Source organism: Triturus cristatus, chromosome 8 (assembly GCF_964204655.1).
Source record: "Triturus cristatus chromosome 8, aTriCri1.1, whole genome shotgun sequence".
In the NCBI taxonomy this organism is placed as follows: Eukaryota; Metazoa; Chordata; class Amphibia; order Caudata; family Salamandridae; genus Triturus; species Triturus cristatus.
The window spans coordinates 1,485,261,211-1,485,277,805 of record NC_140591.1 but is presented as its reverse complement, the minus strand read 5'-3'; the positions used below and the strand labels follow the sequence as shown (position 1 = coordinate 1,485,277,805).

At 51.3% G+C, this 16,595-nt stretch overlaps 1 long non-coding RNA gene across 1 annotated transcript in view; it reads left to right on the top strand.

Annotated features, from left to right (window-relative positions):
* The first annotated feature begins 294 nt into the window (after positions 1 to 294).
* LOC146805995 (uncharacterized) overlaps positions 295 to 16,595 on the top strand; it is a 161,231-nt gene continuing 144,930 nt past the window's right edge. The window contains exon 1 of the long non-coding RNA XR_014967533.1: positions 295 to 386. This is a non-coding gene — a long non-coding RNA (uncharacterized LOC146805995). The remainder of the gene's footprint in view (positions 387 to 16,595) is intronic.

The window sequence follows — 16,595 nt, the reverse complement described above, 5'->3', positions numbered from 1 at the left end:
TTGCAGCCATTACTCTTGACCCCATTGGACATCTTGCAGTGCATAATGTGCACGGCCGATGACTCATGAGCACGCTCATGGGTTTTCTACGTTAGCGGTATTAATCCTCTGACCAGTCTCGCACCTTTTGTATGGTCTAGTCTTCCTGCCCCCAGCGCATACGCACTGTGCCCTCAAGTCACACCACCCATTGTGAACATAACGTGCACAGTCTCCAGCCATGGGCACGTACGGCCACGCCACACGGCCACTGAAACGTACTAGCACGCAGTCTAGTCGTCACTAGACGCGCAAGTATAACTGAGACACGCCAGTTTCTGACATTTTCCGCATCCGGAAGAAGTTACCGAACCAGTGTCTCTCGACCTCTGTTGCACGACTAGCAGGTAAGCCACACTCTTTCAAGGCTACTGACCACCTCAGTTACTTTCCTTTGTCCTCCCGAGCACATCTTAGTCCCAACTAACGATCATTTTCTCTCGCTTCCGCATTTGCATTAGACAGGTGTACCCGCCCTCTCGCTCCCACGATAGCCTGAAGAACCCTCTACCAGGCTCTAACAGGGTAAGATTCCCGCCGATACCGTGTTTGCTTTGCCCAAACTTATGCCTTCCCACACTAGGCTCTAATTACGCTCCAATTTGCAACATCGGAACCTTCTACCACCACATGACGTCCCAGCAATCCCTGCTCTGTTTCCTGACACTGGAAGGTTTCCATACCTGATACTCAGGGTAAGACTTACCCCCCCTTTTTCCATCCCGGTCCCTTCTTGTCACCCTTGCATTATGCTTCAATTTCCCCTTATTCTTTCAGACTCCACGTCAACCCCCATCGCGGCGCACCCGCTTACTAGACATTACTAGAGACATCGGACTTCCCCGTATTACCTGCCACACACAGCACCACAGTCGGTGCACCGCTCACCTGAGCTCCTCCTCAAAAACCCCAGGCCGGGTTGGAATTATCACCGGCTCTGAGGTGAGCACCTAATCTTAAATTCTCAGACACGTCATTACCACACCGATCGGTGACCGCCTGAGAGCAGCTTTTACCGTATTGCCTCTTACTCCGCTCATCCTCGCCCTCTTCTTTCCTTGTTTTCTTTAGGGACCACATCTACTTACACTTCAAACACTACACAGGTATTTATCTAATAATGCTGGCCTTGAGAACCTTGTTTCTCAAAGGTTTCTCAAACCTCAGACCTCCCAGACACCTTTGTCCTCAACGTTCGCTTTGTAATTGGCTTGCCAGTCACCCCACCCCAGTCACCTTCACCAATGGATGCATAATAGCAGCTGACCACTCTGTCTAAGCATTCGGCGTTGTCTCAGATTCTCAGTATGATTATTGTCATACTTCAGTGTGTTTTTCAAATTATCCTACACGGGTAGCCTTTCCCTAAAGGAGCACAGGACACCCACTATGTGACACAATATCACGTGCACCCACTTGCTGTTGTTTTTACCATGTCACACCACTCATGAATAATGCTTTTCCCGCGCCTTTGTCATGGTGATCACACCATGAAACGGCACGCGCACTCAAGTCACATTTAGCACATGTTTGTTCTTTAAACACAAGGTCAGGTGGGCGTGGCCAAGATGGCGGAGAGATAAGACGGATTCTGTCTCCTCTCCTCCACCCGCCGAACTTTAGCACCAGCCTCGGCCCAAAACTTACCGGAGGGCGCTGCCTGTGGTCGGAAGTGTAGCACTGCACCCAGTGGCCTGAATCTGGTGTCTCCCCGAGCTGCGAGGGTGGCATTATCGGCACCGGGTTCAAGGCGGCTTTGAGACTGAGGAGATTGCCGCCGCGGCCTGCGGCGCTGGCGCGATAGTGGCACGGGGGGTCGCGGACGCCGAGTCAGCCATTGCCACACGAGGTGAGACCCCAGGAGTCCTCCCGTCGCCTGAATCCGGTGTTTGGCGGCAGCGGACAGACGGCAGAGGAGCAGCTGCTGTCCCGCCCATGGATGTAGCGATCTGCCTGGCCGTGACTGGAGGGAACCACGGAGACGGAGGAAAATCGAGGCGGCCGGCGGAGCCGGTCCAGCCACAGACAGCTTCAAACCCCCGGCTGGCATCGGCTACCTGCACTCGCAAGCCACAGGGGCCCGGGGTGCCCCGAGACTCGACCGCAGCTGCCATTTTGCTCTGGGGGTACGGCGGCCCCATGGAGCATAGCCGGTGGGAGGGGCACTAACTAGGAGGCCCACGGAGACGGGCCCCATTGTTTCTGCCTCTCCTACTGCAACATTCGAGGAGGAGGCCGCAATTCTGCAGATGAAGACTCCAGCTCTGTCGGGGTGAGCAAGGAGTGCCCGGACAGCTCGGGAGCCGCCCGACCGCGCGTGGTCCATCCTGTCCGGAGAGACTTGGGCCCGCCAAAGCGTAGCGGCGCATCGGACCGGAACCTGCAGCGGTGAGTCTTGCCGCTTCTCTGCCCCACAGCTGCGGCCCCTGCTCCTCCTAACAAACAGGCTTGGACAGTCTCTGCCGGGCGCTGGCGCACCTCTCTGCCTGGGTCCCGGGGTCCCCTGGGCCTACCACCTGCTGAACTGGGCCCTTTCGGCCACCCTACTTGGAGCATCCTTGGTGGATCGCCAGCTGCTGGGCTGCCTGGGGTGGGGAGAGACAGCGCCCTGGAGGCTGCGACCGCTGGCCCCCATGCCGGGCCAGTTGCAGCAGGGGCCCACATCGGCGAGCAGCAGAGGCGCACATAGATTCTGATCCCACGCACCCCCCCTCTTCCAGCGGAGAGAGTGGGCACACAGGGTTCATTGTCGGCCGGCCTTATGCACCCTGACCCAGGCCCTCCAACCCTGTGGCCCCTGGGGAGCCGGTGCACGGTGGTGGGCTGGCGCGCCAGGTGGCGCTACATGAGACTTTCGCGGCCACTCGAAGCGGCCACCAACTGGACCCAATAGAGCAGACGTCCCTGAACCGTGGCGGTGATCCCCACGAGCCAGACCGGGCCAGCACAGCTGGGAACACTGAGCATGTCATCTACCAGAGGCAGGAGGGACAAGCAGACTATGAAAGAGAACTCACTCAAGGACCTTTTTGCATGGGCGCAGAGCGGGGGGACGGCGGCCTCCGGCGGTGCTGATACGGCAACACAGCTGGCTTCCAATCCGGATGCACCGGTGACACGAGCTTTTATTGAATCCTTGTTTGCGGCCCTACGAGACGATCTCCAGATAGTGAAGTGCGATCTCACAGCGGAGATCAAAGACATTCGCAAGGATGTGAACGACATAGGGGGCAGAGTGGCATCCTTGGAGGATAGGAGTGATGCGCAAGACACGGAATTGGCGGCTATGCAACAGGAAGTCCTCCGTATCCATGAGCAGCAAGTGGACGTCCAATCTCATCTGGAAGATCTGGAGAATCGTTCACGGCACCACAACATTCAAATTCGGGGAGTGGGCACTAACAAGGAGGCAGGCGATATCTTCGGATACGTCCGTGACCTTTTCAACCACATCCTGGGTAACCCACCCGACTTTGATCTCAAACTGGACAGAGCACACAGGGTTGGCCCTCCCAGAGCTGCGACGACCCCACCAGCTGACATCTTGGTGTGCGTACAGGATTTCCGTACCAAGGAAGAGATCCTCCATAAAGCCCGCTTGCTGCAGCCGCTCACCTTCCGCAACCAGCCGCTGGCCCTCTATCAAGATCTCGCCGCCATTACACTCCAAAAACGCAGGTCCTTCCAGCCTATCACAGAGGTCCCTCGCCAGTGTAACATCCCCGATTCCTGGGGGCACCCGTTCTGTCTGGTCTTCCGGCAGGATGGGAAATTGTTCCAACCTCGTCCCCTGTTCGAGGCATGCAAGTTGCTGGGAGTTCCTCCTCCAGAGGACACCGACGAGGGAGAGCGCTCGGACCAGGGCTCCAATGACTGCCATCCCATGTTGAGGCGGCAGCACAATTGACGACACATCCGGCGACCGGACCCGCTAGTTGTCAAACAGAGCAACAGGCCTCCCTCACGGCGCTACCGGATGCCCTGGCCAAATCGGCGACCTCGTAACGAATCGCAGCTGCCAGGATGCATTTCACATCAACGGTTTTGGGGGTTGGAGGGGAGGGGGGGAGGCTCCCTTTGCTCACGCAACGACCTTAACAGCTTCCTTTCTGCTCATCCTTGGATGAAGGCCTAATGACTGAACTCATGACCTCTTTACTCTGTTCAGCTGGGCACTTGCTGTGCCTTACAGGGCCCTTTTACTGCTCATCCTGGGATGACGGACTAATGATTGAACTCACAGACATTTAATTTTTTCCTTTTTAGCACCAGTTGTGCCTTGTTTTCACTTCTCCAACTCTTATGGGTCTTTACTTCTTCCTTCACTTTACCTGTCCCTCTCGCTGTCCTTTATTACTGTGGGGAGCCCGGTCCAGAGTGCGTCACAAGGCCTTTATTTCGGCCCTAGAGTTTAGCCGCTCTGCTGTCTTAATCCACATCTCGGTATGAGATGCCGCCACCTTCACTTAAAGTTCTCACTTTTAATGTGAGTGGACTCAACAATCCCATTAAGCGCAGGGCACTTCTCTCATATCTGGAGAGCACACAGAAAGACATTTGCCTGCTGCAGGAGACCCACCTCCTTTCCAGGGACTGCCACCGGCTTTGGTCTCGCGCCTTCCTGACCCAATCTTTCTCTTCTACATCTTCTAAAATGGCAGGGGTAGCCATTCTGGTTTCCAGGGCATTCGAGGGAAAGGCAATCCAGAAGGGAGTAGAGATTAAGGGCAGGCTCCTCACCTATCACTTTACTATAGGGGGGCACATGGTAATTTATGCCCCTAATGAGGGGCAGGAACGCTTTCTTCAAGACGCTCTAACGGCCACCACTGCGACACAGGATCGACACTTACTACTAGGGGGAGATCTCAATATAGTGTTTAACAATGACCTTGACAGGTCGGCACAGCGCGCGAGGCAGGTGGGTGCTCTTTCCTCCTCCGGTCATATCAGACTACACGACCTAGACCCCACAGACCTCTGGTGACACCAACACCCTCACACACAGGCATTCTCGTACTATTCCAATGCTCATAAAACCTACGCGAGACTAGACTAATTCCTTGGCACTAAAACTCTCCGCGAGGCTACACTCTCCATAGACATACTCACGGCTTCCCTGTCTGATCACAACCCGGTAGAACTCACGCTGGCACTCCCACAGATCCGACACCCGACCAGACACTGGCGCTTTCAGGACACTCTGTTGCATAGACCGGATTCGGTCACCCAGATAAAATGCGCAATAGAGGACTACCTCTCGCACAATGACACACCAGACACCACTCTTTCCACATCCTGGGAAGCTCTAAAACCGGTCATTAGGGGGGAGGTTATTGCTATTTCCTACGCAGATAATGCAGATCGCAAGGCAAAGAGGGAGGAGCTGACACAGACGGTGCGGGAACTAGAGCAGATGCACCAACGAACCGGAGCCCCCCGCATATGGCGACAACTCACGGCGGCCCGGAAACAACTGACGGCATTAGATTGGGATAAGGCAGAATATGCCGCAATGCGGTTATGACACTCCTTCTACAAAGGTGGCGATAAATGTGGTTGCCTCCTTGCGCACAGGCTCCGTGGGGTCCGCTTACGTGAGGGTATACAAGAAATCAGAGACGGCACGGGCAATACATGCTCCAATGGCGCGGCTATTGTTGACACCTTGCGCAAGTTTAATGCCCAACTCTACGATGACCAGGCTCTGGATGAGGCGGACATCGATTCCTACCTAACTGAGGCCCACCTCCCCACCTTGACACCGGACCAGGCAGCCCATATCGAAAGGGAGATCAGGCCGGAGGAGGTTATTTCAGCCATTACCCGCCTCAAACTAGGTAAATCTCCCGGTCCGGATGTCTATACAGCAGCCTTCTATAAACAATTCTGCGGGATACTGGCTCCCTTGCTCACCCAGCTTTTTAATTCTTTCGCGGTGTCAGGGGCCATACCTCCCTGGAGGCGGCGATAGTTGTCCTCCCCAAGCCCGGGAAAGACAAGACGGAATGCGGCTCATATTGGCCTCTCTCACTCATGAACACAGACTTGAAGCTTTACACCAGCATTCTGGCAAGCCGGCTCACCCCTTACATGCAGGGACTAGTGGACCCAGACCAAGCCGGGTTTATACCGCAACGGCAGACAAGCGATAACACGAAACGGGTCACACACCTCATTGAAAAGGCCTCCCGCATACTGGGGAAGCACATGCTCCTCACGATCGACGAGGAGAAGGCTTTCGACCGGGTCCATTGGCCCTATCTCGAGCAGGTACTGGCCCGCATAGGCCTTGGGGAGAAAATGCGGACCCACATCTTTAACTGCTACCGGTCTCCAAAGGCAATAGTGTGAATTAACGGGCACACCTCCACGCCCTTCCCAATTCATAGGGGGACGAGACAGGTTGTCCTGTAACCTCTTCTTTTCGATCTATATATGGAGCCCATGGTGCAGAGGGTTAGAGACCACACTCTGATCACGGGCATCCGATTTGGGGGGGGACACCCACACCATCAGCTTGTACGCGGACGATGTGCTTGTCACTCTAGCGAACCCTGAGAGAGCCTTGGGTGCTTTCCTGGAGGAACTATACATCTTTACCGGAGCTTCTGCGTTCAAGGTCAACCTGACCAAATCTATTGCGATGAACCTCTCCCTACCACCACAGGAGAGGGCCGACTTACAGGCTTGTTTCCCTCTTCCGTGGTCTGATGACACGTTCCCATATTTGGGTATATATTTGGCCCCAACCCTGCAAGCCATGAGATTGGCTAATTTCTCACTCCTTCACACGCACATCTGCTCCGAACTCCGGCAGTGGAGACACCACCGGATCTCCTGGCTGGGGCGCATCGCGGCGATAAAGATGACAGTACTTTCTAAAATTCTCTATTTATTTCAAACACTCCCCCTGGCACCTCCCACTGGCTGGCTCCAGAAGGTACAATCGGACCTCTCACTTTTTATCTGGCAGGGGCGTAAACCACGACTTAAACGAGCAGTCAGCTTTCTTTCACCTCATGAAGTGTGACTCGGGATCCCAGACCTCACGCTCTACTACAAGGCTACGCAGCTTAGATATCTGGTCGAATGGAGCCAGGCGGAATCTGAGAAGAATTGGCTCTTCCAAGGCCGAGTAGTCGCAGGTACCTCTCTCATGAAGGTTCCCTTTCTCCTGAAAGCCCACCGCCCCCCCAACCTCTACGCCTCGCAGGTGACACGCACAATCCTAACGGTCTGGGACCATATGTGCATACGCCACGATCTCACGACCTTCCCCTCGCCGCTCACGTCAATTTTGGATAATCCAGATTTTGGCCCTGGGACGGTCTCTCAGTCCTTTCACCTGCGGCGTGAGGCCAGATTTTGTGCATTAGGTCTCTTATTCGTAAAGTGGGATATTATCTCCTTTCCGCAGCTCCGGGCCGACTACGGTCTCCCATAGACAGAGCGTATGCGCTACCTCCAGGTCCGACACTGGGCCATGCACCCTGACAACCGTATGCAAGCAGTGAGACTCCTTACGCCTTATGAGTGGTGGCTCATAACGCGGCCCTCAAACAAGAAACTGATCTCTGATCTCTATAAGATGCTTCAATCCAGATACTCCCACATTTACCACGCGGGGAGGGCCCGATGGGAACGGGACTTAGGGCGCAACCTCACTCCCGAGGAATGGGAAGGGGCATGCTATAGGGCACGCCACACCACGTGGGCCTCACTGAAACTTTCACCAAATTAGTCTATCACTGGTACTACACCCAAAGAGACTCTACCAAGCTGACGCGACACAGAGTCCTGACTGTTGGAGGGGATGTGGTGAAATGGGCACACTAGTACACGTGCTTTGGGATTGCGTACACCTCCGGACCTACTGGACACACATACTGGACAAAATAGACAAACACCTCGATACAGAACTCCCCAGACTACCCACATACGTCCTCCTAGGGGTGCCCAAAGCCCTTTCTCACTCCGCTCACACAAGAATTCCGGGAGCTCTCATGCCCGAGATATTTATGTCTCTTGCGCCTCACAACACCAGCAGCTGCCTCCTGAGATTCATGAACACCAGGTCTGACATATCAGCTGGCCCAGCTCGCTTACACCAACTTGGACCGTGGACGGGTGGGGGGTGGTCTCTATCTTTTCTTTTCCTTTCCTCCTTTCACTTCTTCGGGTAGTGGGGGGGGGGTGGGCATTGATTGTTTACTTTAAGATACTGTTATGTTGTCTCCCAGCTCAGACGGGTCCTGTGTGACCCTCATACTGTACACTTCTCTTTTGCAATGCTTAATAATAAAGGAATTAAACCATAAACACAAGCTCAGCTCACACTTAGGGTGATCCCTTTCCTATGTCCCATCAGGGTTTATTATATTGTCCATACTCATTTTTCCATTTGTTTTTCGAACTCCTCTCACCCCATGTTTTGTATCCTCCCCAGCCCTGAAGAGTCACAGGCCAATTGCCTTGTGACGAAACATGTGTCGGCTGGTTGTTTGATTTCATTTTGTCATTTCTTGATTAAATAACTCTAAAGATTACACTGGTGCCGACCACAGCAATTTTGATCTAAAAGAGACTGCCATACCATTATTGTATCCCTGCCACGTGTGCCCGGGACTGTGCTTACAAGACTGTTGTGGGTTCCTGACCCACAAACTAACAGGGGTTATTGGGTAGTTCCCCCGACCAGGCAGCACCATACATACTCAAAACATTATTCACACAAAACACGCACTAGTCTGAGCGCCAATCTTCCTAGTTACACAAAAAACCCTAATCCTAGATATAAGTCTATGAACCAGTTCTGCTCAGGGGCACCTCCTTCCTTGTTCATGTCAGCTTGTAAATGATATAGTTGGTGGATGGCAAAAGCTAGCGTCCTGTTGTCTAGGTCGTTTCCAGGGATGAAAATACAGCAGGATGCACCAATTTTGGCACACACCCCACCCTCCATTGCAGTCATCAAGACCAACACATACCAATGTTGCATAACCATAAGGCAGATGACTCTTAGTTCTTCTTTGATATTGATTAGGCTGAGCTCAGGATCGCTGATCATCTTCAGCATTCTCCACCTGGTTATCTGCAACCAGTGAGTGTTTGTCTTTTTTGCAAGGTGAAGAAGGGTATGGTCCCTCCCGCGTTTACCTGAGTGTTAGAAAACTGTCTGAATTCTTCTGTAATATCCTTGTACTGAGCCCAGCCAAAGCAATCAGCAGTTCTTTTTTTCAAGCCTGCTGCAATAAAGTTGTTTTTTTCTTTACCGGATTTTGGAAATCGGACAAATCTTCTCCATGGATGGCCAAGGACCGGGGATGTATGGTTACAAGGGTGCAGAGGCCTTGCCATCCGGGGACTAGCTGGGTGTATGCAAACTCCCAACATTGCCACAAGTTTTCCATCAAAACGGAAGTGCCCCATTGCATAGTTGGTACATGCAGTATTGCTTCACAATTCTCATTCATTCCAAGTGGTGTTGTTCCTTTGACTCTGAAGCACAAGGAATACAGTGTATGTTTTCGTACAACTAGGGGTTAGCCCTTCCCTTCTAGCCACGTGCGCCTATCTATCTCAGTGTCCCATATTTCCTGACATGGGGTATCTATGCTGGCATTCAACCCTTCCCTTCTAGACTCATTTGCCCGTGTATCATCGAGGTGGATGGCCCAGCACTGGAACTCCATGTCTGGGGTCAATTTGTTATTAAAAAATACTGCAGCTATTTAGGGAACGGCAAATGTTTAGTCACGGATTACCTATGTTTTATTTTGCGGGTCTTTTGGTCCTAGCCCCTCGCCATTACAGAGTGAGTAGTTTCTTGGGGTGATCTTCGTGGGCGCATGAATTATTCCTTTTATGTGCCAGGAGGGTACCAGCCTGATCTCCCTCTCCATGCTGTCTGGTTATGTATTCCTTCAGATCAAGTTTCCGTAGCCTATTTGCCATGCCCCACTTGCTAAGGACTTGAGGGTGTCAACATCTCTGTCTGGCGCACGGTCTGTTCTACATCTAGGGGCCAATTCCAATCCTGGAAAAAGGCTGTACAAATCGTTGTACGGAGCGTTTTTCCCGTACGACTCGTACCCGGTAAACTTTTCTTACAACCTAGGAAGTACGATTCGTACAGAAAGCCTTTTTCCGTACAAATCGTACAAAAGACCATACGGCTAAAATAAACCAACGATTCTGATCCAGAACAGCTTGTATGCGACGTCCGTACGTATTTAAGCAGCGGTTTCCGGGCCAGCAAGTACGATTCGTCCCTACGGCACTCCATACGTCTCTTTTCTTACGGGAGCCAAAAACAGCCGTAAAAGTAGAGTCCCCAGGGATACGAGTCGTACAGGCATACAACCCCGTGCGTTGTGTATGTACTGTGCATACCCCCAGTGCGCATGTACTGTGCGTACCCCCAGTGCGCATGTACGGTGCGTACCCCAACATCGCGTATGTACGGTGCATACCCCAACATTGCGTATGTATGGTGCGTGCCCCAACATCGCGTATGTACGGCGGATGTTGGGGTACGCACCGTATATACGCGATGTTGGGGTACGCACCGTACATGCGCACTGGGGGTACGCACAGTACATGCGTACTGGGGGTACGCACCGTACATACACAACGCATGGGGGTGTATGCCTGTACGACTCGTACCCCTGTACGACTCGCACCTCGGGTACAACTTTTCCCGGGATACGAGTCGTACAAAGTTTGCTTCGTAGCGGGTAATGGCATTCCCCGTGTACGGAACGTTTCCCGTACAAATCGTAAATCGGAAAGCCGGTCCGGATCGTACTAGTACGGTCGGACTGCATTTTTACGATTTGCATGGAAAAGTGTCCGGGTCCGTCTCGTACAACTTTTCCCGATCCGATTTGTACAGATCGGGCCGATCTGTATGTATTTTTCCTGTACGAATCATACTTCATGGGTCGGACGGGACTTGTACGATATGTACGGAAAAATTTACGGATACGAGTCGTACGGGAAAAAAAAATACAGGATCGGAATCGGCCCCCTAGTGTCTCCCTGTGCAGTACACGTTTGATCACTCATGACATACTCATGCAGTAACGCCTTGCAACCACCTTGAATACCTCCCACTCTGTCGCTGTAGTGGAGGTGGAACATTCATTCTCTGTGAAGTACTGCACTTTGTGTGTCCCAGTCCATCACGAAAGGGCATGACGTAGAGCGCCTCAAAGCACAGTTGCCACAGTGGAACTTTCATTTTAGGTCTAACCCAGTGAATTGCTATTTTCAGCAGTGTTCCAAGATTGTACGGGCCAAATATTCTGCTTCTGTCATTTAGCGCATATTAGGGCACTTCAAAAAACATGTCCAAGTGCATGATCAATCAGAATACCAATGAATAGTAGGAGTATTCCCATGTTCTGGGGTGTAGTAACCTCCATATCTCGTGTACCTGGCTATTATCTACCCAGCACCTAAAGTGTCATGCCAGTCTACAGCTTGTGATGTTTGGCTTTGGGGTAGTGGAAAGATGCCATTACAAGTCCAGGATGCAATTAAAGTCTCCCCCATAGGTATGGGGCTTGCAAGTTGTGCTGAAGAACTGGGGTCAGTTTATCTAATGATTTATGTTAAAAGCATAGATCGCTAGGAGCGCTAGTGGTTCTCCATCCAATTGTCCCTCCACTACCACACACCTTCCTTTAGGGTCTGATCTACATGTCTCTGTGACAATGGGGACCCCGGGAATTATCCATATTAGCACTCCATGGACATAAGCCGAGTAGTCCATGTCATATATCTATCTCTGCCAACCTTTTGCGGAGCTTAAGTAGTTCTGATTGTACTAAGTGGGTTTCCTGCAAGAAGGCAACGTGTATATGTGGCATTGAGATAAGTGTGTACTGCATGCTGCCTCTTTGGTGTTGCCTTACCCCGTATGTTCCAAGTTATAATGTTATAGGAGGGGGTATGGGTGGTAGTGGTTTGTGCCAGCATGTGGTACTTTGCTTACCCATGCCTCTGTGTGTATAGTCCCCTTACTGTCTATTGCGTGTGCACTGCAGTCGCTTCAAAATGCGGTGGCAAGAACGCTCTTGAACATTCCTAAGTTCAAACCTGTGGCGCATCTTCTACATGGTCTGCACTGGCTCCCTGTGGAGAGGAGAATCTCATTCAAAGCCTTGTGCCTGGAACATAAGGTACCACATGGTACGGGCCCCCTCTGCTTTCAGGAACTATTTACCTGGTACGCTCCCAGTAGAACACTGAGGTCCAGCACAGAACACAAGATTCAGATCCCAAGATTTAAGCGAGTACAATGGGGTGGTAGAACACTGAGATTTCAAGGGGGAAGGTTATGGAATGCCCTCCCTCTGGCCCTCCGCTCCCAACAAAATTTGCAGCTGTTTAGAAAGCAGCTGAAGACCTGGCTTTTCCTACCGGCTCAGCCTTAACGCTGGATGTTTCACCGCCCTGGTTACTCCTCTGCCGTTGCCGATTTGGTCCGCACAGCGCTAAGACACCCTCGGGTATTGCACGCTTTACAAAAGCAATTCATTCATTCATTCAATTCATTCATTCATTCATTCATTCACTTGGCCCCCTAGTTCCTCTCGTATAGCTTTTCAGATGACCATGTATGTCCATCAATTGAGACTGTCTGCCAATCTAGGCATCAGGCGTGGCCTTGCTGCTGGGTACCCATCCGCGGCCCCAGTTCTCCTGGTCTCAGATTCTGAGTCAGATCCATATTCTGGCCCCCATGCTACAAAAGAGTTACTACTGCATGTGTGAGGCCTGCTACTACTTAGGCTCTCGCTTTGGCTGCCTGATCTGCCTTTGGGCGGCAGTGGGATTTTTTGCTCCGCCTTCTATTCGGTTTCATTTGCATCCGTCTCTCCACAGTTGAACTCATATCCGTTGGGATCAAGGCTTCCTTTGAATGCAGCCATGCCCAGGTTTCCTCCCGGGTTTGGAAGAAGTGTGACATGTCTCACTCTGTCACCTGCAGTTTGGGGGTGAGACAGGAGTACATATACAGTCCCATGGTTTGAAGTTATTGCTTCATAGCCGCAATCGAGTTGCAGAGTTTTTGTACCTCAGCAGTGCAGTGAGGATAGGCCACAATTGTCACGTATTCTAGAAGCCAGGGCACTTTAGTGCGGAAGAGATGCAGTATAAGGTCCCTGTTGCAGTAATTAAGGAGGTGGTTATGACAGGGTGTGGACTAGCATCTAGAGGAGGGATACATCTCAGCATCCAATGTGCTTGTTCAATGGAGAAGAATTTAGAAAGCCTTCCAGCCAACACTGTTTCTGTTAACCATTTCTCCAAACAAAAGTTCATGTTCTTACTTTCTGCTAGTTCCAGTATTTCCACAAGGTGGAAATTATTAGTTCTAAAGTGACCTTTTACATCCTCCGCCTAATGCTGTAGCTCCCATACTTCTGCTTGTATGTCCTGAATTTCAGTACGCATATCAATAATTGTAGGATGCAAAAAGCTTAATGTCGACTCTGTGTCATCCACTTAGTCTACAAATATTTTATGATACGCTTGCAGTATGTTCACATCTATGGGGACCGTATCTATTTTCGTATCCAGCACCATTTTGGTGTCCTGTATCACTTGGAGGACCCTTTTCAAATTCTCCTGGGTGCTTCTCCAGCGTAGTTTCCAGGTGGGTAAACAGGTTACCCCTGGAAGATTGCGACGCAAGCATCTCTGCAACTTCCCTGGCCGGAGTGGGTACTGACTTAAGTCCCTTGGGGCAGATTTACAAGCCCCTTGCGCCTCTTTTACGCCGCTGTTGTGTCACTTTTGGGCCCCTTAGGGACAGATTTACAATAACTGGCGCATCCCTGCGTATCAGCAGGGATGCGCCAGTTATTGTGCGTCACGGCTCCGCCACCATGGATGCGCCGCATTTACAATGTGGCGCACTACGGGGCAAAAACGGACAGATGCGTGACGCATCTGTGCCGTAAATGCAGCGCATTGCCTGAGTTGTGTCACAAGCGCGACGCATCTCCAGCAAGGCTCTGGGGTGCACAATTTGTACAATGCTGCGTCAATCCTTACGCCTGCTTCAAGCAGGCGCAGGGTTTGGATGCAGCATGGGCTCAAAAGTGACTGAGTGAAATCTTATAGATTTCACTCAGCCACTTTTAGGAGGCGTTCCTGCGACGGAACGCCCCCCCCGCACAGGAACGCCTACTTCTGGCGCAGGGATTTACAACGTGTCACATCTCCCAGATGCGTCACATTGTAAATACCCCGCAGCATGGCGCTGGTTTTGAGCCACCGCTGCGTCACAAAAGTGACGCAACGGCAGCGTAAAAGAGGTGCAAGGGGCTTGTAAATCTGCCCCTTAGTCTTTACCATCACTAGAGGGCGGATGTTGGGTGATGTTGTCGTGAGGGCGTGTGATATCCAGAAGTTGCCTCACGCAGTGTCCTTTCTATATTAAGATGAGCTCTGTTCAGGCTATTTGTCCACTATGGTAATAGTCGGGGGGGCCAGAGAGAGGAGAGGAGCATGACTCCAGGCCATGCTGGCATCACTCCAGAACCTTGGAAGAAGAGCGGGGGTGAACCCAAAGGACCCCCACACCAGTCAGTCACACTATATGGGGGCAGGGGGCATCCCATCTCACTGCTGCCTCCCTTACCAGCTTTCAGTGACGTTTTTACTTTTATATGCAGGCCCCTGCAACGGGTCGTACAGTGGGGGATCAGCTTCTTGTCCCCGCCCATTTATATCACTAAGTCTCTCTCGCTCTCTCTCCGGCGGCCTCCCAGGCCTGAGCTAGGATATCTGAGGCCCCAATTCAGACTTCCTCAGCCTAAATAGCGCAGCCGGGGAGACGATGCTCCATTCCCGGCGAGCACTTCTGCCACTTCCAAAGGCTCCCCCAACACCTTTGCCTCATTGAAATTCAGCAACTCATCTCCCCAATTCGATGGTCTCTTGGCTGCCACACCCAGCTCGCCTCTGCACTGCCACCGGCAGATCTTCAGCTTGCCACAACTCCACAAGAAGTCTTGGGCCACTATCCCTCTCAGCATCCAGCCCCCCCTCCTCTCACCTCCTTCATGACGTTTGCTGATGCTGCGCTGGGCATGAGTCGCTGTAGCTTCCCTCTGTGCTGGCTCACGGGCCGCAGGGTCTACTGCAGGTGATCGTTCAGATGTCCCCTGAATCAGGTCAGGTCTGGTCCTTGGCTGCAGAGCAGGTCACCTTTGGACAGTTGGACCTGCTCTTGGTTCAATTGTGCGTCGGCTGAGTCCAGGCTGGATTACTCAGGATATTTAGCCGGGCCACTAACTGAGCTGTTCAAAGCATGTCCATTGCCATCTTGAACACATCCCTGAAGGAAGGACCTGTTAAGGCACGCAGAATGAGTGGTAAATCCCAGTAGTGGACAGGAGAATACACGGCCAGTCTCTCAAGACAAACTTCTTAACAGATGGGAAGCTACAGGAGCAACCATGGAGACACTCTCCCTCTTAAAGCTTGGATTGCTATTTATTTGGGTTCTTACTGTAGATACTGCTACCCCCAACAAGAAGCCATCTGGAAGAGAATCTAGAACCTTAACTGGCTCGAAAAAGTGGTAGGGTTAAGATTCTTGGTATGACACCAAGATTAAAAATTTCGCCAATGGAAGCTGTAAACTTAAAAGTTGAAGGCTTATAGGGGCTGATATTGTGTGAAAGAAATCACCTTTGTCTGGCGAAGAAGCAGCTGATGACGGACTTAAGTTTTCTCACAATTGTTGCAGAATTTCTGTGAGTCCTGGACCCTGAATAAAGCTGCCCCTTCTTTCCTCCGCATCAGGATCATTAATTGCATCATCTGTATCCTAACTCGAGGGATCTTAGGAGGAGGCAGAGCTACCCTTGCCTTGAATTCCACCTCCACAGCTGCCTCAATCTTCTGTTGTAAGGAAGTCATAATTACTCTATGAAACTGTGGAAGTGTGTTCAAAAGAATTTCACACAGAAACTGACACAGGCTGCAATCAAGTTAGTCCAGCAACAAGAACAAGGATTAGTCTCCAACAAGCTCAGCAATCTCTGACATCAGAAACAGACTGAAACTGTCTGTTTCTGTCAGTTTTTGAGCAACACCATCACATTCTCATCTCCTCGGGAGCCACCATCTTGGATTGGTCAGGAATACCTGATCGGCTCGATACCTAGCGTTTCCACCCCTAGACCTTCTGTCGTCTGACATGTCCACGCACATACTTTTGTGACAAAATGCAGTTGCATCATCAACAAAATAGCCAGACATTTTTTTGTGGGAAAACTGTTGCAAGTTTATTCGGTTCGGTTTAGCAAGCTTTATTCGGTTTGTGTAACAACCAAAAAAGCAACAAATATGTATCTACAAACAGTTATGTCCCATGACACAGAAATAATTTAGTTAATTAATTACATTAAAATCAGTGAAAAATCTGTTAAAAATCATCATACTTTTTCTCACATAATTTGATTTTAAAATAAATATCGCAACATAAAAACAAATCTCGGGGTCTTTTAGTGCAATTAATAAGTTCATAG